Consider the following 22,149-nt stretch of genomic DNA (forward strand, 5'->3'; position numbering starts at 1 on the left):
TTTGTAGCACCTGTTCTGTGAACTCTCCTGATTAATAGCAAAGCACAAAATCACATCAATAATTCTTTAAAGAACCAGCAATAAATATCGCAAAAGCGTAAAGCCTGTTTACCAAGGCAGACTTTCCAAAATATTTCTGAAAGACTTTATCTGTAGTGCAATTCATACCTAATGATCAGAGACACATTATCACTGAGTCCCTGGAAACACTGAACAGAAGAGTAAGAGTATGCATAGGACACTTTTTTTCAGAAAGGAACAGCCCTTACTCCTTGGGAAAAGTTAATGGTGTTTTTTTCTTTTGCTTAGAAGCTTGTCTAGCTTAGAAGCTTGTTGCTTGAATGTGTGGTTTGGCAATAGTTTACAAGGCTTGCTTTAGCCTGTGTTTTTTGAGCAGCCCAGGAACTCCACAGCTTCAGGTATGAAAAAATGTTCTGTCTCTAATCACAATGAGACTGACAGAGGTAAAAGCCTTAGAAAGCTGAGCAGTACAAGAAACAGAAAAACAGTGGAGGTTGTGAGAAGAGAAGTGGATAAAGGTATGTATAAAGCCTAAGTTGAGATAATTGGCTTATTTAAGGATGAGAGAAGATTGTACAAAAAATCAAGGGAACAGGAATAATTTAAGTTTAAAACTACTGTTCTACAAATGGCCACCAAAGGCCCATGAATACAATGACTCTGGGAACTTTCTGAATATTGGAACAGTCCTGCCTGAACCCAGCTGCCAAAACCCAGCTTTTCTGTTTACACGGGGGACAAGACAATAGCTTTGCAATTTTAAGATAACATTTGAGCAGATTGTGAAAGGAATTATTTAGTTTAGTTGCATGCAGCAGCAAGATGTTGGTCAGGATTGTAGAGCATCTCTTAAGCTGTAATTTTCTAATGAGATGCCCAACATATCTGTATATTTTATACACACATGTAAATCAGAGATTTTAAGAGACATGCAGCTTAATTTATTCATGATATTCCTTCCTGGCCATATGTATTCTCTTTTACTGGGGATTATTAAAATAGTGTATTTCTATGACATGTCTAAATTGCCTCCACCCATCCCCTGGCTAATGGGGCTGAAGCCCACCCACAGCTTCGTCTCTTGATCTCTGTTAATGTTGGTAACACGTGACCTGCTGAGTACAGTGCAACCCACTAGTGACCATTTGTCCCTTCTACCTGAAAGGAGGTTTTAATTTTAAATGAGCAGTCCATCCCATTCAAAGACAATTAATTAATCACATTCTTAATGCATTTCCTTCCTTCTCCACATTACCAGGCTGCCCAAAAAATGCTTGCACTTGTACATAACTCACAACAGGATTTGTAATCAGCTGCTGAAAATATCCTACACTTGTAATTGAAGTGCTGTTAATTACTCTGTCATTTTCACATGTTCTGTTTTGCTCCCCCCAAAAGAGGCTGGCAGGTTTTTCTGTGTTGCACAACCCAGCACAATCATCCTGCTCATTAAGTGTGACATTAATGTAAGAGTGATTAGAGTGATTGAGTGGCTGGTCCCAGTTATGCTGAAGAGCAGTTCCTCCAGATTCATTCTGACTTCTTATTAAAACTAGGAACAAAATCTGGCTTTTTTGCTGCACACTGGGATGGTCCTATGCCTTACCTTCTCTTCAGCACAAGTAGCTTAATTTAAAAACATGCACTGTAACAGCAATCAGTTCCACTCCCTCAGAGGGGATTACAGGCTAATCTTCTGCAAATGTTCACTGAAATTCTACCCTTCACTCTCGGGGGACAAAATTATGGCACGATTAATGGAAGAGGGAATTTTGCCATAGAGTTCAGTGGAGCGGGGCTTTCTAGCTTTGTCTTAACCTACTAACAGTACTGCTGTAAATTCTCATTAATAATTTTAAAAATGGATCACATTGAGCTGTGAGGATAACTGGCACAATCTGACATTTTAGGGCATGAGTTTCATAGTGGAAAGATCCACAAGCAGACACATTCTGCAAGCAAGCCTAAGAGAAATTCAAAGCTCCATGAATAGAAAAAATTACAGACACCATTGGGATTTCCTGGTGGTTGTTGATATTGTGACTGCACAAAGGTTTAGGGTAACAGAATAGACTTCCCACAGATGTAACTTCTACTTTGTGTCTTTCCTTAGACAGAACTTTCCATAAACTCATGAGCAGTTTTAGGATCTTACTACTACATCAAATATAGAAGCTTCAAAATTTGTTTGTTTGTTTGTTTGTTTGGGGGGGGGGATTCCTGTCTATCTCAATTTCAAGTCCACACACATAGAAAAAATGACCAGGTATGATCCTTGGGAAACCAAGTTGTAGAACTCTTGTAAAACATTAATTTTAATTCTAATTATCTAGTTAAATCTCTAGAACTTCAGAAAACCATTCAGACAAGAGAGGTAAACCATGTATTCTAAATAATAAGAAATGAATGCATTTCAAAATGCATGAAAGGAAAATCAAGATGAAATTATTTCATTACAGGTTTGAAAATAGAAAATATTGTGAACTGTATCTGAGTACTTTTAATCATTTCAGAATTGTGCAAATAGTCAAGGAAAAAACAGAGACCAAAATCTATTACAGGCCTAGGTCATAATCAATTTAAAAATTCTTTTTGCCTCTGTAAATTTAATTCAGACAATCAACTGCCCTGACCCCAAGGGAATCAACAACTCTACTGAAATATAAAGTATCCTCCAGTCAGAGAGGTCCAGCTTCTTTTCTCAGTCACATAAATAAAACAAAGCAACTCCCTTTTTTGGGGAATAAGGATTCACTGGTGAGTAGATTTTTACTGATAAAACAGAATAGAAAGTGATTCTCAACTTTGAAAAAAAAGTGAATCAGGAAAGCATTTTTTTTGCTGGCTGTCTTTCCATTTTTCTTTTGTTACCATAAGGCTGTGTTTTCTGGATACAATGAATAGCAAGGCTGGTGCATTGCCTGGAGATACAATGAGGTGTATAATCAATCCCTCTGAGGCTTCTGAGATATGCAGAGATTGTGCACATTAACTGCTCCACAGCTTCATGGCCTCACCTCTTCCTGACCACAGAGGAGATGGAAAGGAAATCACAGAGTGCATGGGCTGCAGTTATATCTATTCTTTGCAAAGAATAAAGCTCATTGTCTCCTCCATTCCAAGCCACACAGCCGTTTAAAAACTGGGGAGCAAAAGCCCTTGGTTAAAAGAAATACCATGGTCAAATCATCTGGAGCAGAAGTTATGATGAGTACAGAAACAGATATCTGGATAAGGACAGCGATTAGTGCCACTGTGCCTGCCCTGAAGCTCCCTGGCTTCGCCTGCCCGGCCGAGGCACAGTCAGCAGCAGGAGACACTCCCCTGTTTCTCAACGAGATTCGGGGAGCGGCTAAGACAAAGCGCTACGCTGTCTGTCTTGTATGGAGGAGAGGCAGTGTCTGAGGAGGTAATGAGGGAGCCGACTCAAGGCTGGGGAAAAAGTCTCAGGTTTAATCCGTGCTCCGAGGAGCTCCGAATGACATTGTCCCAACAGCCGAAAGTGCTCTTGCGGCTTTCACAATCATCTTAAATACCAGGGCAGTAACAAGGGGGAAGGGACGCCCACCACCCAATGGGGGGATTCGGGGGAGTGGAAGACAGAGGGACAGACAGACACACAAACCAATGGGGGAAGTTCAAGGGAGGGACCCCTGGCCCTCGTCCACTCAGTCGATGCCCAAGGTGGAAGATTCTGGGAGAGTGGGATGAAGAGCCAAGTGATGGACAGGGTACCAGGGAGGGGACAGGGGAATGACTGAGCATTTTCAGGGAGATTGGCGCTGGGGGAAGGGTGGGAAAGCTCAGGGTGTAACCATTGGGAGAAAATGGGGGGTGAAGGGGCAAACCATTACAGAACTGTTACAGAGATATAAAAACACAATACAACAGATTAGTAATCACAGGGCAATCTGAGTCTAAATTTATATTCCAGTTAAAACCTGTGTTATAACCTGTGAGAGAGACCAAAGACAACATAATGAAAATGAAGAAAAAATTCCACAGAATAACATGAAAAGATGCATTCCAATGTGCCACTGGATCTGATTCTTCTAAACAGTTAATGACCCTACTGCTTAACAAAGCTATATCCAGAGGCGCTTCAGGATTTCGAAATGCAAACACCAATATGGGAGGATATACTGCATTTCTAATAATCTTAAAAATAACTGAGTACTAGTTATTTTAGTATTTGAAAATCTGGATCATGACACTTGGGTTTTGCACGATAATATATAATATCAGAAAACTTTTGTTTTCCACAATGTATGCTTAAGAGAAAAGGAACGAGAAGAAAGGAAAATAAAGAAGTTAGAGATTTTTTCTAACCTGCAAATACATTCCAATCTGGGGAAATAATTCATTTATAGGTACTAGATAAAAAATAGCACATAAACAAAGAAATGGAAAGAATCTTTGCTGAAAGAATAAATCATAGACCATCAAATATAATTTTTGTTACCAGACGGATGAGAAGTTTTTTGTTTGTTTATTTGCTAGTCTTTGCTAAAGACAAGAAAATTTTAAACTAAGGGAATATTTTAGAGCAGTATCCCATTCCTCTGGGGTAAATACAGTACATTGCTTAGCAACCTTTTATGAATGAAAGACCAAAATATCTTAATATATAAAATACTACTGTGAAAACAGCAAACAACCAAGTAGCTGGATGACTTGAATGATTCATTAGATTAAGATTTATTAAGAGGCTTTGTCTTTGCAACTCCAACTGCAAAGTCAGTAATGAAGCACAGCAATCATATAGGGATTGTAGAGGCAAATAGGCAATGATAGTTTTTTTCTGAAAAGAGGAGGAATCAGCACTACTGTGCCCAAGGGCTTTATGTACATTAGATCAGAAGAAATTGCTGTGTAGCTATTATGTGATGGGGTAACTAACTGCAGCTGAAGCAGCCCTGGCAGGAGTTGCTGATGGATATGGAGTACAAGGGAGCTCTCTCTCCTTTGCTCTCACTTTCACCTGTAAGGACTAGAACCATCTCAGGCTGCACAGGGCCAGGCTTGGATGTGATCAGCTTCACTGGCTATTGAAAACAGAGCTTTTCTATTTTGATTAACAGACACTGTCCAGAAGAACAAAGGAAGTGGAAAAAGGAAAGGAAAATCAAACTGTGGACTTCTTGCCTGCTAGATGGATACCAAGAAACCTGACAGGTATGGAGCAGGAAGAAATCTTGTTTCCTTTGCAAGCTATGAGGTATTCCAGTCTAAGAGTAGACTTAACACTTTCAGAGATGGATATTTTTTCACCAGGACATACTAGGTACTTGCACATGTAAAAATATTTTTTTCTGTATATTTTGAAACATACTTTCATTTGAATGTTGAATTCTGTATTTGAGCTATTTTGCTCTATACAACAGACATTCATGTTTTTGCCTTTCTGGAAGGCAGTGATCAAAGCCCTGGAGCCTGTGTTAAAGATATGAGTGAATACACAGACCTAAACACTAATCAGTGTGTTAAAACAATACCAGACCAAGGAGAGATCTACCACACACCAAATAACATAAACAAGCTCTCAGCAGCCACTGTGAGACACTTGCTGCAGAAGAAGATCTGGCATTTCATCTTTCTCTTCCTCTGTAAATTGCCACCTACAGAGTTAAGCTGGCTGTGTGGCCTTACGTCCCAGACCTCCATGAGCTTCCTGAAGTTACTTGCCCTCCTACTCCCTACTCTTCTTGAAAAGGCTGGAGGAACCCTAATGGAATACACTGGGTTGTTTCACAAATTATCATTGCATTTTTAAATAGATTTCCTTCACAGGATAAAACAATTAGGGAAAGATTCACCTGTAAAACATTCAAACATTGCAATAGTACTTTGGTTGGATTTTTTGGTAATGGAAAAATTCTACTTAGAGCTCATTAATTTCTAGCAAGCCCAATGATCATGCAGCCATTGGAAATTCCCCTTAGCTACATTTCTGCCTGACCTGCTGGACGCTTCCTTGAGAATTTGCCAGATTAATTATATTCTGTATAATTGCCTAAGGACAGAAATGATGTTTCCAGATTTGTGTTTAGGGCTCAAGGATGTTAATCATGGGATAGACGTGAACAGCGCAGTACAAAGACTGAAAGCACAGTTAAGGGTTTAATTTACTTTCACTATAGCTTCTGCTGAAAACATCACTTCTCCATCCATGCAGCTAACCTCCCCAGGGAAGTCACTGCAGGCAGCAGAAGCAAAACCAAGGATTAAAGCAATCATTCATCTTCTTTATTTTCCTTCGGAGACAGTTGAAAAGGCAGAATCTGATGTTGAATTATAAAAACTGTTTAAGAATAGATAGAGCAGATACAAGACACTTTTGAGTTTGGTGTGATTTTTAATTAATTTTTGGTAACTGTTTCTAGAGGTTTTGCTGATATCAATGAGAAGCAATCTTACCATAGCGCAGGATGGCCTTCCAGAGAAATGTCAAGTTTGAAGGAAGAAGCAGAGTGTTTCACTCCTTGTTTTTGACAGTGAACCCACATTAACTTGAGTTCAGCTCAAGTGTAGATCCTGTTCTTTATATATTCACAGCATGCACAGTTGTATTGTATAGCAAGCTTCCATTACCTGGAATGTGTTCATTGGTACCTATTCTTCCTCACACATTGGGGTGCAGTTTCTTCACTCCTGTGGTAAATACTTTAAAATCTGACAATAAGATATTTTTTAAGTCTTTCACATCTTCTTCCACATCTACCTCCACATTATGCTTTCATTTAAAAAAGTCTTAAGAACAAACACAGAAGAAAATATATTCAAGAAAATAATGTCTGAATTGTTTGCAGCATATGAACTTCATGTTTTCAAAACCAAAAGTGGCACTGCTCCGGAACTAAAGGGAGTATAGCAACAAAACAGACACAACTAATAACTCTTAGATTAACATTTGATGTAAACCTAGGTCAAAGATTATTTTGGTGCCTTGAAATACATTGGATACACCTTGAAAAATATAGTATACTTCTTAAAGACTCTCTGGCACTATTTCACTTTCAAATAGAATTTGCAGAGTAGGAAGACATTATCACAGAATATAAAGACACTCATTAAATCTCTACCAATGAATGAAGAAGGAGGTAGAACAGAGGCATCACACATCAGCTTCTTTTCAGACACAGAGCCAGGTCAAGATGGTAACATGGTAAATCCTGATTTATTCTGCTGATGGTCAGGTGTCTCTGAGAAAGGTGACAATCCTCCTCTCCCTCTCCTCTTTTTCCAAGCAAAAAAGAATTCCTCATTGGTTAAATGATTTTGAAATTTAGCCACCTTATTTTCTGCATACATTTCTGCATTTGTTTCATAAGATAGCCAGGAAGGTATTGCTACATAAAGCTGGACAGGTGACGTCTTAATAGAAAAATAAGCACTAAATGAAGCGCCTTCATAAGCGAGGTTCTAAGTAGCAGAGATGGCAGAGCTGAGTTTGCCAGTGAGAGTGCATGAGTACCTTATTCAGAGGGGAACTGTAGAAATGTCCTTTAAATATGTGTGTGTGTATATAGATTTTATTTATATATCGATATATAGATATATATATATATATCCCAGGGAAATGTTTCTGTATTTATTTTCCTGTTTCTAATTTCATTTTTTCTGTTCTTTATCTATTAATGAGTGCAGGAGATATGACATACAGAGCAAGAAGAGAGAACTAGCAGACCCATTGCCTTCTTCAGAGACACCTACAAGTCACAATAGGTTCTCAGAAGAATGAACTCCAAAGTCTTAACTGTAATTTTGCTCTAATGAAACCTGTGACCCTCCTGTCAATCTCCACAAGTGAAATCTTATATAATGAAAAATAATATAATAAAATCTGCTCTGAAAAGGTAAATATCAAGTGTGAGAAAATAGCTGACTGTGTTTAATCATGTAGGACACAGTCACGATTTCTCTGCTCTCCCAAATGCTTTTATATGTTTGTAAACATATGGAGCACATGAATAAGAGTATTCATATGTGGTGTTCCATTTAATTAAGAAATGGCACCAGTTGGCTTTGCACTATTTCCACATATGCATGCCTTCTTATGGCCTTTTGCTTTCATATCAAGTAATTTACAAGCACAGATGAGGCAAGTTGCCCAGTGTTCATTCTAGGAACTACATGCTTTTGATAAGAAAATAGGTGTGTAGTGTAGACAATTGCATCTGAAATTTTCAGCAGATTCAATATATTTACCTTCCTTTTTTTTTTGTTTTGTTTTGTTTAAAGAAAACTGAGTCAGAAAACAGCAGCCTGAGCAAAAAAAGGCAAAGAAAAATTAAAAAAAACCCATGCTTCCTCATTCTTGCTCATTTACCAATTCTTCTTCACACTGCTGATTCCTCATGGGTTTAACAACATTTCTGGGGCCTCAACCTCTGAAGCCAAATGGGAAGACTTCTGCTTCCTTAGTGATGCCTTAATTAGGCTTTGTAAGAGACATATTAATGCAACCAGAATTCCCTTGCATAATTTATACTGCTAGTTATAACCACAAAGTAAAACCAGCATGAAAAAAAGAAATTTGACTGCAAAATACTGGCTTGGATTTCTCAAGGATCACACCTTTAAGGACAAAAGCTCTTTCATTATCTATTTACCAAATTTGAATACAATATTTTGAAGAAAACATTATTTGTCACAGATTAGCAAAAACCCCCCAAAAAACCCCAAATAAATAACTTTCTAAATCCAGCATGAAACAGAAGGTGAAAAGTTTTATATGGTCAAGTTTGACAAATAAGTCATCTTATAACTTTGAAGATAAGTGTACATGGCAAGCAGTACAAAGAAAACTTAAAGCACTCAGTATTATAGCAAGTCCACAAATGTAGATGAGAACACCCTCTAAGGCTAGCAGTCTATACGTTATTACAACAAGCACTGTGCCAAAACAAAATCAAAATCACAGAGAGCTAAGGAAAAGCAGGAAAGAGACAATTACTTCACATGCATTATGAATACCTGAATAGTAGGTTATCTTTTCCTTGTATCTGTTTGGTTTTTTTTTAATACTTTGATGGGATTAAGATTGAATGCCTGAAAAAAAATATTTAAACCAAGTATGTCTCCTTCCTCTATTTCACGATGAGACATTGAAGGGCATCATGAAATTTGCAAACACACACTGTCAGTGCAGGAGAGGGATTTTCTGTTTTCAAAGCATAGATTTTTATTGACATAAAACAACAGAAGAAATGTGAGAATACTTGATTAGCCTTAAGAAAAAAAAATCCAATAGGCAGTTTTAAGAGTTAGGGAGCAGATCCACAAGTGTTCACAGATCAGCTTTATTCCATCTTTAATGTAACTACCTTAATTTTTCTAATTTCCATCTAGATGAGACATGTTGTGTGGACTTAACTGGGGTCAAGCCATGGTGTTATACATGGATCATTTCCAACAGGAATCTTTACACTGGCATCCCCTTCATAAATCTGACCCTGGTTAAACATAGCTACTCCCTTCATCCAAACACTCTAGACCAAGCAATTTTCCTCTCCCTCCTCAGACTCTTTGACTACCAAAAAGAACTTAAAAATAAATATTCACCTGGTTTTCATGATAAAGGATCAAATCAGATGATTAGCTGGCCTAAAGAGTGCATTCAGCTGTGATGAGTGGTAACTCTACCATGAAAAGCAACTAATAAATATTAAATTAGTTTCATCTAAAAGCTCAGGGCACAAAGTTATGTACTGTATTTGCTGGACTTTTAGCAAAGTGGAAAAGGCTGCAGGTTAACTTTTAATGTGTACATAAAATTAAAATTTTCTTGGCCTTTGTACTGCTTTTATTACACCCACATGGCAAATCAAGTTATGCTGATGCACTCACTAACTAACGTTTAACTTCTCATAAAAATAACAATCTCCCCTACGGACATGAAAACGAGAACAGTTAGCAAAAAAGTGTGCATGACATGTATCTGATTACTAAGTTGTTCATTTCTAGGTGTTCAAAATAGAAGGTTTTAGCAGTAGCTTAAATCATTTGAGCAAATAGCTTTGAAAGTCGGTCTTGAAGTCTGTCAAATTACACAACCACAGCATGAAGCTCAAAGTTTTATATCTACATGGAAACTTAGAAATGAGGACAGGCATCAGTAGAGACAGAAAGAAAAATGAAAAAAGGGATCAGAATTTTTAGCCTGTACTGTGCCATCTTAGCTGTGTATTCAGCTTAATTTAAATTGCCTAGAAGTGTTTTCCATATACAAGTGCATCTTTCCTCAGATTTTAATAATACATGAATATATTAATTAGCAACACTCCATGTTGTAAAAATGAGATGTAAGCAGACAAAGGATTACTAGTACAGCATAAAAGTTCTTTTCTACTACTTGAAAGAGCAATTTTCCACCACTGGTAATTATACATTTTTTCAAAGGACCAAACTAGGCTTGATATCCCTTCAAATCTTACTGCTTTGGTGGTGTGCTGAGTCTCTGCACACACTGTCACTTCTTTGGCATTTCCAAGACCTTGACTTTGAGAAGGTAAGGTACCATCAGCCACATATAGGCTAGGTGATTGTTGCAGGTCCCTTCCAAGTGAAAAAATTAAACTATTCTGTTCTATTCTATTCAGCACCTCCAATACCCACTTGGAAATCTTTGTCTGAGGCTGCTCATGGTGGAGAGGCAGCGGCACTGTCCCTCAGACTGCATTCATCTTAGCAACAGCTTAAGCTGTAGAATAGCCAATTCAGAGCCCAGCAAGGAGAACTACCCCAGGGAGTAGGCTGCAAAGAGCTTATTAAGCAGGCATCTCGCATGTGTGACATTCACCAGTCCCAGGGTAGCTTATTCCCCACTGATAACCAGCAAAGAGAACAGAATCTGACTGCAGGCTCTGTAGAGGCCACTGCATGATGGCAAATGTCATTTCACAGAATTGAGAGATGGTATTTTTCTAGCCCATTAGACAGTACAATCCTCTGTACTTATTTTCATTAGCAAATCCTGATCTGTGCATTAAAGAGAAATGTGTAGAAAGTGAAAGCCCTAAGGAGGGAAGGTGAAACACTTGTTTCACTATCTGTTCTAGGAACAAAGCGTTCAGATAAAAAATCACTAGAATCACAGAAATGCCTTTGTTAAGTTTCCTGGTTTTCAGAATTAGATAGTAAACATGCTCTTTTTAATAAAAAAAACCTGTTTGTTTTTTTTTTTTCTTTTCCTTTCAGCATTTAATCATATTCTAGCTGAAGAGAAATTGACCCCAAAAAAGGCAATGTAATAAACTCCACATGACTCTGGAGTAGTTATGCTTAAGAAAGCAAACCTAGTTTTCAGAATCACCAGCTTCTTTGTTTAGGTTTGTTTTGCCTTGGTGAAATCTGGAGAAACATATTATTTTACTCTAAGTAAAAAATAATTCCTTTACATGTCCTGATTTCATTATAATGTCATCCTTATCACCATCTGAGCAAAACAGAGGGATTAAAAAATAAAAAAGCCCACTTCTTTGGAAAAAAATCTGTAGACAATAAAGATTGGAGTAAGCTCTGTAAGCAATTCTAAATTCCTCTGCTATCTGAAGTGACAGATTAAGACTTTTCTGTAGGTGAAACTTTTTCATACTGAAAGTGAAATATTGCCTTTCCAGCTCATTCAGATCCCAGCTGTAGCCTTCAGGAAAATTCAGTATTTAACTATAACATCTCTTAATATTTTATTTTATCTTTATCTTTATTAGGACTTCTGTCGAGAGTTTTGAAGAGTCACAATTGAAACAATAATTTTCTTTCATCAAATTATTTTCATATCCAGCTGCAAAAATCAGGGTTCCTCTGCGCTTCTCAATGAGAAACCTTCTGGGTGTACTTATCCTAATTCAGCCAGAGTTGGGTTTGTTTGTTTGTTTGTTTGAAACACAGTAATATGGAAGTCAGAAAGACACTCTGGGGCTTTAAAGGAGGTGGTCTGTTATCGAGAACTGAGATGGGAAATCCAACCTGATGAAAACCCCTCTGCTGCAGCTCTGCTGAGTTGTATTCACCGGCATAGAATAAAAAGGCTTTCTACTTTTAAAAAGTCCAAGCTGAGAAGTTACACAACAGTTAAGACTAGTGAAAATTCTATGCAAAGCAAAATTTTGTATAGAAGAATAAGTTTAATGCTTATTTTATGTTCCTGGGGTAAAATAAAGAGTGATTAGTATGAGATGTGATTTGCATACCAGTGTGTTAATACACTGGACATTAAAGAGTAAAGCCATGGAATTCACACTGCTAAAGGCATTCATAGGTTACCCAAAGCAAGATATTTAGTGCATGACAGACATGATTTATCACTCAGCAACTTTTGCATTTCTGTCCATATATTATAGCAAAGCTGTACACAGTAGAAAACAAGTGAAATGGCCATGAGTTAGTACTTAAGGGAATTATACTGGGAGGCAGAACAGAAAAACTTTAAATAGCATCATTGTGAGAGATGAATAGCTAAGAAAAATGCCCTGGTTAGAATGTATAATGAAGCGAGGCAGTGGGGATAAGGTTATGGGCACACCTACTTAGTACATCCTATAGAACATTCATTCCCCTTTGAATCAGTTAGCTATGTTGGAGAGACAGCTTTGAATTAGAATAAAGACTAGGGCGTCTAAAATACATTTGAGAAAACCATAAAGCTCTACCCCTCTATACTCTGAAGAGGGAGATTGTGCCTCTGCACTCCTGTGCCAGCATGCTGTTGGCATAACTGCAGTGAGGGGAATAGCCAATGCTGCAACGCTGATGTAGTGCAGGGCTGTACCAACCCAATGAACTCCAGCCATAAACGTGCTAAATGCTTTTTAATTGCTCCTAATGAATGTTGAAATGGTTCTGCATTTAATTTCCATTTATGAAAATGTTTAAAAGGATTCAGGTCATGGGGAAAGAATACAGTGTCATTTTTTAATGCCAAATCTATTTAAGAGTTTTTGCCTAAAGGCAAAGCTCATGATAGTCACATCTACAAAAGCTTCAACCACCACACAAAACATGCATTTCTGCATTTGTAAAGGTATTAGAATGGCCTCTGAAAACAAGATTTCATCTCCATATATACCACTGACCAAGCATTATAGAAAAGTTTGCTTTTATAAAGACTTTTTTTTTTTGTAAAGTCATGCTTTATATGCTTACAACAAGGCACAAAGACTTTCATTCCTTCTCCACTTCCCCATAGCTATAAAACTCATCCATGTGGTGTCCCACCCTTAAGGAGTAGGGAGCTCCATAATTTTCAAATTGCAGTTTTTCGGCTGTGTTTATATTCAGAAGTACTCTTTGTTTGACTGGAAGTGGCCAAAAGATAATAAGTTGTCTCATTATGAATGCAATACATTTACAAGTTCACTTTCTTTTTGCAATGCCTCATACTTTTTCCATAAAGCACTCATTAAACACTCCCAGACCAAAGGTAATTTATTTATTGATATTAGATAGTCCAAAAATTGCCAAATTGGAGGAGCCTAAGTTATTAAAAGTTAAGTCTTACTGAAGTATCTGAATAGAAATTTAAGTAGATAGCTTTAGAGTTGAGGGCTGGGTTTTTTGGGGGTATTTTTGGGGTTTTTTTTGGGGGGTTTTTTTGGTTTTTTTTTTTTTTTTGGGTTTTTTTTTTTTGTTTTGTTTTTTTGTTTGTTTTTTTGTTTTTTGTTTTTTTTGGTTTTTTTTCCAATATGGATGAAAAAACTTGTGCACAGAATCTCTTTCTTGGAAACAAATACAAAAATAACTTCATTACATGAAGAAAAAATGCCTTCCACCTACTTGAAAGGCACCCACTTGGAGACTGATCTGGACTCTCTTTATATTAAAAAATATACATTTTCTCTTTTTCTGTTTAATGGCCCTCCTTTTGAAGGATGTCCAGCAAGATGGTAGCATTATTCTCAGAATACTATTTAAGATTAAATATAATACTTGTATTTCTTAGAGATAGATTCTTTTCTCCAGTCAATTTACTGGATTCCTAGATCTTCCCTGGTATCATGGCATGCTGTAGCTAATGTCACATCTAACTGTATCTAATCTATAATCTTATAAAATAACACAAAACCCATTTGTTTTCCACATCCAAAATGTTCAACTTCCAGGAACAAACTACTGACCTAGGCATTCCTCTGCTCTGCCCCAAACACTGGCATTTCTTCCAGTATTAGAGAAGTCTGTGAGGAGCATTAAGGATTTAGTCTGTCTGATCTAGTGGAAGGTATCCCTGTCCATGGCAGGTGGGTTGGAAGTAGATGATCTTTATGTTCCTTTCCAACCCAAACCATTAAAGATTCTATGATTTAGGAGCATCCTTTCTATAATTCCCACTCCTACAGTTAATACTTGAATAATTCAGTAACCATAAGGAGTTGTTAAACCCTTTTAGCAACTGAGTTTATCTTCTGTCAGCAAAATATTCATGCTATATTTGAAACACCAGGGTGGATATCTGTTCCTGTCTTTACTTGAATTTTTTCTGCGAGTATACTCTCTGCTTTTTCTCTAAATAGTGGTAACAGCACAATAATTTGTGGTGGCTGCTTGCCCTTCTGCACTGTGCCAGTTTGCCAGTAGCTGACCTCAGCCAGGGGCAAGTGGGCTTTCATAGAAGTCTTAGAATCACAAAAAATTGTGAACAATCACATCCATGGAGGAAAGGGGAACCAACTGTAATCATGTGCCTCTGTGTAAACAACATATTTGGTGTTCAGCAGTAACCTTCTGTATTTTAAAAACACTGAGTGGTCATGTACAGATTATGCAACAAAATTGCTGAAAAGGGTGCAGAAATAAATTAAATCTGCTTAGGATAGTCTTATTCATAAAATCACACGTAATTTAAATAGTATTAAAGAGAAGGGTGGGAAGGGGATCTCTTGGGTCAGACTCTCAGAACTGACCTCAGTGAGGTCTTTGCAATTCTCCTTGCCCAAGAGGACAGTCATGGATATACAGGATGTCAAGCCCAAAAGCCTTTGGTAAATTACAATTAAAGAAAACAAAGCATGAGTTTGAGTGAATGGTTTCTGAGAGAAACTAGTTTTTACCCTGGAGTTTACAACCTACACTACTCTTTGGTTTCGGGTTAGTTTTTGTTTGTTTGTTTTGTTTTTTTTTCCTCTTTCAACACACTTTCTGGAGTCTAAATATCCTTGTTTTTTTCTTTTGTGGACCTATATATTTTAAACCAAAGCAATTACATAATCTTTTGTACAGGCTTTCTTTGCTGTCAACTGGTAAAATGTAAGTTCCTTACAGGAGATAATATAGTAAGGTCTTCCTCATCACAACAGGCTACAGGCAAAATACAGACAAGCAGTTCTCCTGCTGTCTTTGATATACCAGGCTTACCAGAATCACTAAGTCAACTAAATAATAAGTCAAAAATAAGCTGTAATAGTCTGTATCTGTGCATGTGTGTATAATAAAATCAGTAGTGCCCGGAAGAAAAGTCTTTCTTGTTGGAAAAACAATGATTGTTTATATACAAAGTGCAGAAGAAGATTACTTTCAGTTAAGATAATCATATTGATACATATAATGTCTAATTTGCTTAGTCTGAAATTAAGAGGAAAAGGAAGAAGAGGGGGAGGAAGTTCTTTTTCCCATTTAATTGCCTAATGAAGTCCCTGAAAGTAATAGAGATTGTGTAAGTAATAGAGATTGGACTATCTAATTGTCCATTAAAATGAAGGCTCTGTTTTGCTAAGAGATTATTTACTGTTTGCTTCTTGTGCCTCCTTTAGGACAATCACTGTGATGAAAAGATTTTGTCTGTACTGAGGTATGTTTTTTTTGAGTCTAATGTCTGTTTGTATCCCTGTCTCAATAACTTGCCAGGCTGTTGGTCATTCTAAATTGAAAATTTAGAAAATTTTCATCTGAATTTTCTCATTCTAAATCGAAAATTTAGAATGAGAAACTTCAGATGAAAAGCACAAGCAGCATTGAAGCATCTATTTCATAAAAGAACAAAAATGTAAAAAGAAAAAGAAAACAAGAAAAAAAAACGGAAAAGGAAAAAAAACGGAAAAGGAAAAGGAAAAGGAAAAGGAAAAAGGAAAAGGAAAAGGAAAAGGAAAAGGAAAAGGAAAAGGAAAAGGAAAAGGAAAAGGAAAAGGAAAAAAAAGGAAAATTTTTCTCTGTTAGAGTCCACAGTGGTTTCTATATATACTTAAATATGATATATTTTTTAATCTAAAATAAATTAATAAATACTTAATAGATGCCATCGTAAAATAGATCATGGGATTCTGTGTTATTATGACAAGAATTCTGATGAATTTAGTCACACGACCTGTGGAAGTCATAATCTTCAGGTTTAGAAATTAGTTTGTAACACAAATTATTAGGAAATTATTTTTTTGTCTCAGTTTTTCCCACAGACTGTTAGGAAGTATCAAGATGTAGCTGATAGGTGGCCCAGACACAAGGAATCAGAAATGCAATCTGGAAAGAATAGCTCTGGCAAAGTACCGATCCACAGCAGAGGGAGGGAAGGAGGTAGTGCAGATGGTAAGTTCATTCATGAGAAGTGATTAGAATATTTTTCTTTCAAGGGAGAGTTTGAAAAATATTAAAGTTATCTGTAGAAGCTATAGACAACTGATTTGACCAATATGAAAGACATTATGAGCTGACTACTGAAATGTTGAAATCCACTGAAAAGCAAGAAAAAGTATTTGAGCTAAGGTATCACCATCTCAAAAACTGTGTGGGAAAAATTAAGTCCCACAGTGTTAAATTAAATCCCGTGGCTAAGAAAGAGTGAAAGATGTAAGGAGCTCTTCAAGCAGTATTTCAGAGAGAATTACTTGAGGACTTGCCTCAGCTTAGTTGTGTCTCCCCAGGTGTACAGCACAGGGAGCCAGCAGAGAAGTTAACTCTCTTCAGGCCGTCTGGCCTCAGTCCAACAAGATGCTGCTGAGGACACATATGACTTAGAGAAGTGAAAATGGCTTTATCAAACACCTTCTGATGATTAACTTTCAGCTTTCTGCATTTGAGCAGTTGCTTCCTAAAGCAGCCTGATCAGGACAGCAGAGAGTGGTACAGGGTATGGGGACCCTGGAAGGTCCAGAGGCCAAGTTGTCCCCAGGTCAAGCATCATGGGCCAAACAACCCCACCTGCTGCTGCGTGGTTTGGGGCGCTGAGTGCTCTGCAGTCTCAGGCATCCTTCAGCAGGGCAGTGTGTGCCCACATGTGCAGAGCAGCCCGCAGCTGGTGAAACCACTCCTTGAGTAGCAGAGAACACAAGAAAAACTCCCTCAAAAAAAAAAATCCATCTCTGAGTGAGCTGTACCTGAGAGCAGAATATTGCTTCTTGCCAGTGGCTGAAAGGCACTGATGAACTCTCCTGTCAGCAATGACATTGTGACCTTTTTGAATGTCCTCTACCTTTGGAGGAGGAACAATTTATTTTACAGGTGCAGTTTTCCAATGAAAATATGTACTTTATAGACCTGATACAAGATAATTATTTAATCAGCTATGAATAAGTGACCTCAATTAAATATTTATTTGCATATGAAAAAAAAAAAAACTACAAAATTTTTTCAGATGTATCAAGCAGAAAAGCTATTAATGAGGCATTCCCAAGAGGGACATCCACCACGAGTTGTCTCTAGAGTTTTTTTGCTTTATGTATTCATAGCAGTAGAAATCAAAGCAAGAATTTATAGCAGCATGCCAAATCCAAACTACTGTTATTTACATTCTGCATGTAGAATGGATAAGTCACTACACAAGGTATTACATTGCTACATTTCCAACATGTTTGCATGGAACTGTTTAATCTGATAGCAGGTTAATAATCTGAACTGTTAAATCTGAGAGCAGGAAATTAATTACATTTTTCTTTAGTATTGACTCTTTTTTGCAATTACAGAAGGAGCCCAGAAATCACAGAAGTTAATTTCAGACTAATTTACCCATTGAATTTCAATTTTCATGTGTTTCCCACCTACCTGTTCACCCACCTTCCCCAGCACAAAATGTCATTAAGGGCCACCCTTGAGATCTCATTTTTCACATCTATTTTTCCCTGTCTGGGTGAGTGAACATCATTCCTTCCATTCACAGAGCATGGGACAAGTCACTTCAGGCTTTTTGTCACTTAACTTCATCCACTGCCCAAGCTTTGAAATTTCTCACACAGCCTAATTGGGCTGACAGTGTGCTCTCAGGTGCTTTTCCAACCAGAGGACACTTTCAGTTTCATCTGTCTTGCAGGACTCCTTGAAGAGCTGAAAAACATCTATCGTAATAAAAATCCTGAAGTCTAATGAAATTTATTTTCTTTTTTTTTTAGAGAAGACATGAAATTTCTTGAGTAAGATTTGTTGAAAATATGACAGGTTTTTAGCTTAAAGCTACTGGGGTTTGCCTCATGCTAGTTTTCTCTGGCAAGTCATTGCAACACTGTGTCTGCACCTGTACTATGTTGTTCATAGGTGGATCTGATCAACAAAAGCCAGAGACCTTTTTATTTTTCAGCACAACTGCAATCCTACAGAGTTCAATAACCAACACAGGGATGAATTTCCTGGAAACTGCTTGCCTTTTTCAAAGTAACATATGAATGCATATGTCTGAAACATTTTCTAACTTTCTAACCCTTCTGGGAGTTGGGGGAGCCTCAACCTGCATCATGGGCCTTGAAATGCTCTACAAAGCCATTGGCTGAGTTTTTATCACAGTTTCTTTTCACTTGCATACACTTGGAGCATCAGTCCTTTGTAGTGTTTAGATGTCACCACTCTTTTCTTCTTGAAACATGTTTCTCATATTTCAAAAGCTGCAGGTTCTCCTTGTTTTGCACAGCCCCGGTTTGCTGGACAGGACCACGAAGGGCTCTTCTGAACCCAGCACAAATTTTTTTTTAAAGGACCTGGACACAGATTCTCTACAGCAGGGTACACAGCTATTCTGGCAGCCATGAGACATCAAAGCAGAGAGATATATGCTCTGTTGCCACTTATCAAAGATGTGCTGATCCAGTTTCAGGATATATCAAATTAGCTGTAAATGAGCAGTGATGGTGAAATGCCTTATGGGTTGGTGAAGCAAGGTTTGGTGACACCTTACCTGTTATTGAAGGGGAATCTTGGTGCTTGTGGTGCTGGTGCTGTTCCTTGGTGGAACTGTCTCTGCTCCCTTCTGTCCACTATTCTTTCCCTGACTCCCCTCTACAGGCTGTGTTGGACTTTACAGACCTTTACTCTGCTTACCCAGGGGCTTCAGACTTCCCTCACCTCACACATCCTCCTGCTTGCTGAAGAACAAGAACTGCTGCAATCTAGTTTGTGTTAGCACTCACTTCAATGCATATCACACATCTTTCATTAGAATCAGTGTCTTCACATTTCTTTGTTTGCAATCTTATCAGTCTTTGTTTTGTAAATCTAGGGGGAAAATGGAGATAGTTCATATTTTAAATTTTATTCTATATTTTTCACCAAAACATTGAGAATCTCAATATATGTTAATGAAGATTTTAAATTACTTTCACTACAATAATATAGTTGCTGTATAGTTACTGTTGCAATATAGTTACTGTTCTATAACAGTATTCATCTTTTCAGTTATTATATTCTTTCAGTAAAATTATCACAGATATGTTTGAGGTGAAAATATTAAAGAGATTATCTACTGAAAAGATCCAAGTTTTCCTCTATGAACTTCTGCTCGAAGAAAACTAAGTTTTAGCTCACATTTAGTTAATTACAAAATAGCTGTTGCAATTGACAATTTGTCTTTCTAACATTATTCTATCTTATGTCACCACTTTCCCTCAAGTTTAGACGCTTTAACATTGGCAATAAAAATAGCACATGCAAGGGACAATATGTATGTGTCTTGTACAATCAAGGATTTAAAGCACCACAAGGAAAGCAGAGTTCATTGCTTTCCAGGGAGTTCCTTATCTGCAATGAATAAATAAATGTTTGATCAACAAGATCTTCCTTCGTATTTTCTATTTCTGTCACAGAAAGATGTAACTTGCCATCCAGACACCCAGCTGAAAGGTTTAATAAGAGTGTTTCCAGTTTTAGCATTAGGATATGAAACTGTAAGTTGCATCCTCTATCTGATTTAAGTGAAAATAAAAAGTTCAGCCTCTTTCCACTAAAGGAGATCAAGCCTCCCTATACAACAGCGCTAATTAGAGCCAGATGTATTCTTTTAACTAAACAAACTTTTGAAATGCACTTAGTGCTGATTGATTTTTTTTTTCCTTGTGAAATGGTGAAAGTTTAAATAGTTTCAGAACTCTTTACCTCCATGAATATATTTCTAGATAACAGTTCATGGAATAGTCCTCAATCTTTTAAAATATCTGGCTATGTCTTTCTCTTTTGCAAAGTGCGGGGGATAGATAAATTTGGCTCCAAATACCTATTTTTCTCCCACTGGCTATTCTTTCTTTTTAAAGAAAAATAAATGAAAATGTTGTGTTCAGAATCACGAAGCATATAGTAAATCAAATTTTAATTTTTAACTGAATGGAATTTTAATGTCATTGCTAATAACATAATTATTTACTCTTAATTTTAAATAATGTATCTACATATATATGTTTATAAAATGTTTCCAGACCACAGACCAAAATGAATGAAAAATAGGAAGGCTTCTGCTCCTACTGGAAAATAAACATAGAATCAATATTGTGGCAAAACCAAATGTGCCCTAGAATTTTACTCTGGTACTATTCTGTGTAAAGCTTTTAGATGCATCATCTTGTATTACTTTGTAGCCTGCTTTTGTTATGGGTAGAAACTTGCTCTCATGAATATATTTACAGGAAGGTGGGAGCACAATGAGAAGCATTAAGTAAGCAACCTTGACAAAATGTTATCTTGTCTTTGAAAGACCATGGGATGTGAGAAGGGCAACAGCAGGTATTTCAAATCTACCCAATAATGTACCAGCCCACATCCTTCTGCATCCTAGTGCTCTGATGTCTGGTCTCACTGTGTGGCCTCTGCCCCTTCTGCCTTTGCTCCCCAGGCACTGTGTCCCATACTGGAAATCACATGTTTTGGTCCAGAGGAAGTGAAGAATTCACATACAAAAAAAGCAGTCAGAGGGAAACTCTCAAAATGCCTTTTTGTTCACTGAAAACAACCCCAAAAAACCAAAAGAGTCTAGTTGAATAGGCCTCAATCTCTTTCTTTGTTACTGGAAAGAGTAATCTCAAATTTAGACAGAAGATGAGTTCCCAAAAGAGCAGGATACAAGCCTTTCTGGCTGTCATTTCCAAGCTCTGGGAGATGTGGAGCTGACTTAACCAACTGGATATGTTGGTTATCTGGATAAATTCAATCCATCTTTGACAAAGCCAACTTAATATCTCACTGGAGGCAGCCTCTGTTGCATTACTGCAATTCCCTCATGAGAAGGATGAAGTGCCTTGAGTTTTCGGCTCACACCCCTCTGGGAAAACACCTGAAAATTCACAATCCCCCTTTCCCCCTTCATCCTTTTTTCCTCTGCTGCCCTGGCTCCCAGCATCTTGTTCCCACAGGATGGTCCTAGCAACCTGGTGCACCTCAAATCCAAGAAGGCAGCACAAACAGTCTGCCTTACATCTCCATGGCCATTGGGGTCCCATATCTGAAGGCAACAGCTGACTGTCCATGAGGGAAGGGGAGCGGCTCAGTGGAAAAGAGCCAAGACCTAAAACTTTGATTAGAAAATTCATCAAAATGGATATAGTTTGGCATGGTTTTTTATAAGTTGGCCCTTCAAAATTAAATTTTCTTAGGTGATATTTTTTTTTCCTCAACTTTGTGGCACTGTGTTTTTGAAGGATAAGTCAGCTGGAAAACCTCAAAAAAATGGCTTCCCAAAGAGAGCCTGGGTGACCTAACTCCTTGCAACTTAGATGCAACTGAGTGAACTCAGTCAGAAAGGTGTTCTTTAAGTTTCACAATACTATATAAATACAGGCAAGTGGAAAACTGTCATCACTGTGGATGTGCTTGATGGATATTCTCGGGGGAAAAAAGGGGTACTTTTTAATGGTTTTCTGTATATTCAGCATTGTACTTACTTGATCATTTGTGAAAAGAGCAAACCACTGTTGACATTCATCCACAGAGAAAACTTTAAATTTTATACACTAC

The sequence above is a fragment of the Vidua macroura genome, chromosome 3 (genome assembly GCF_024509145.1).
Source record: "Vidua macroura isolate BioBank_ID:100142 chromosome 3, ASM2450914v1, whole genome shotgun sequence".
Lineage (NCBI taxonomy): Eukaryota > Metazoa > Chordata > Aves > Passeriformes > Viduidae > Vidua > Vidua macroura.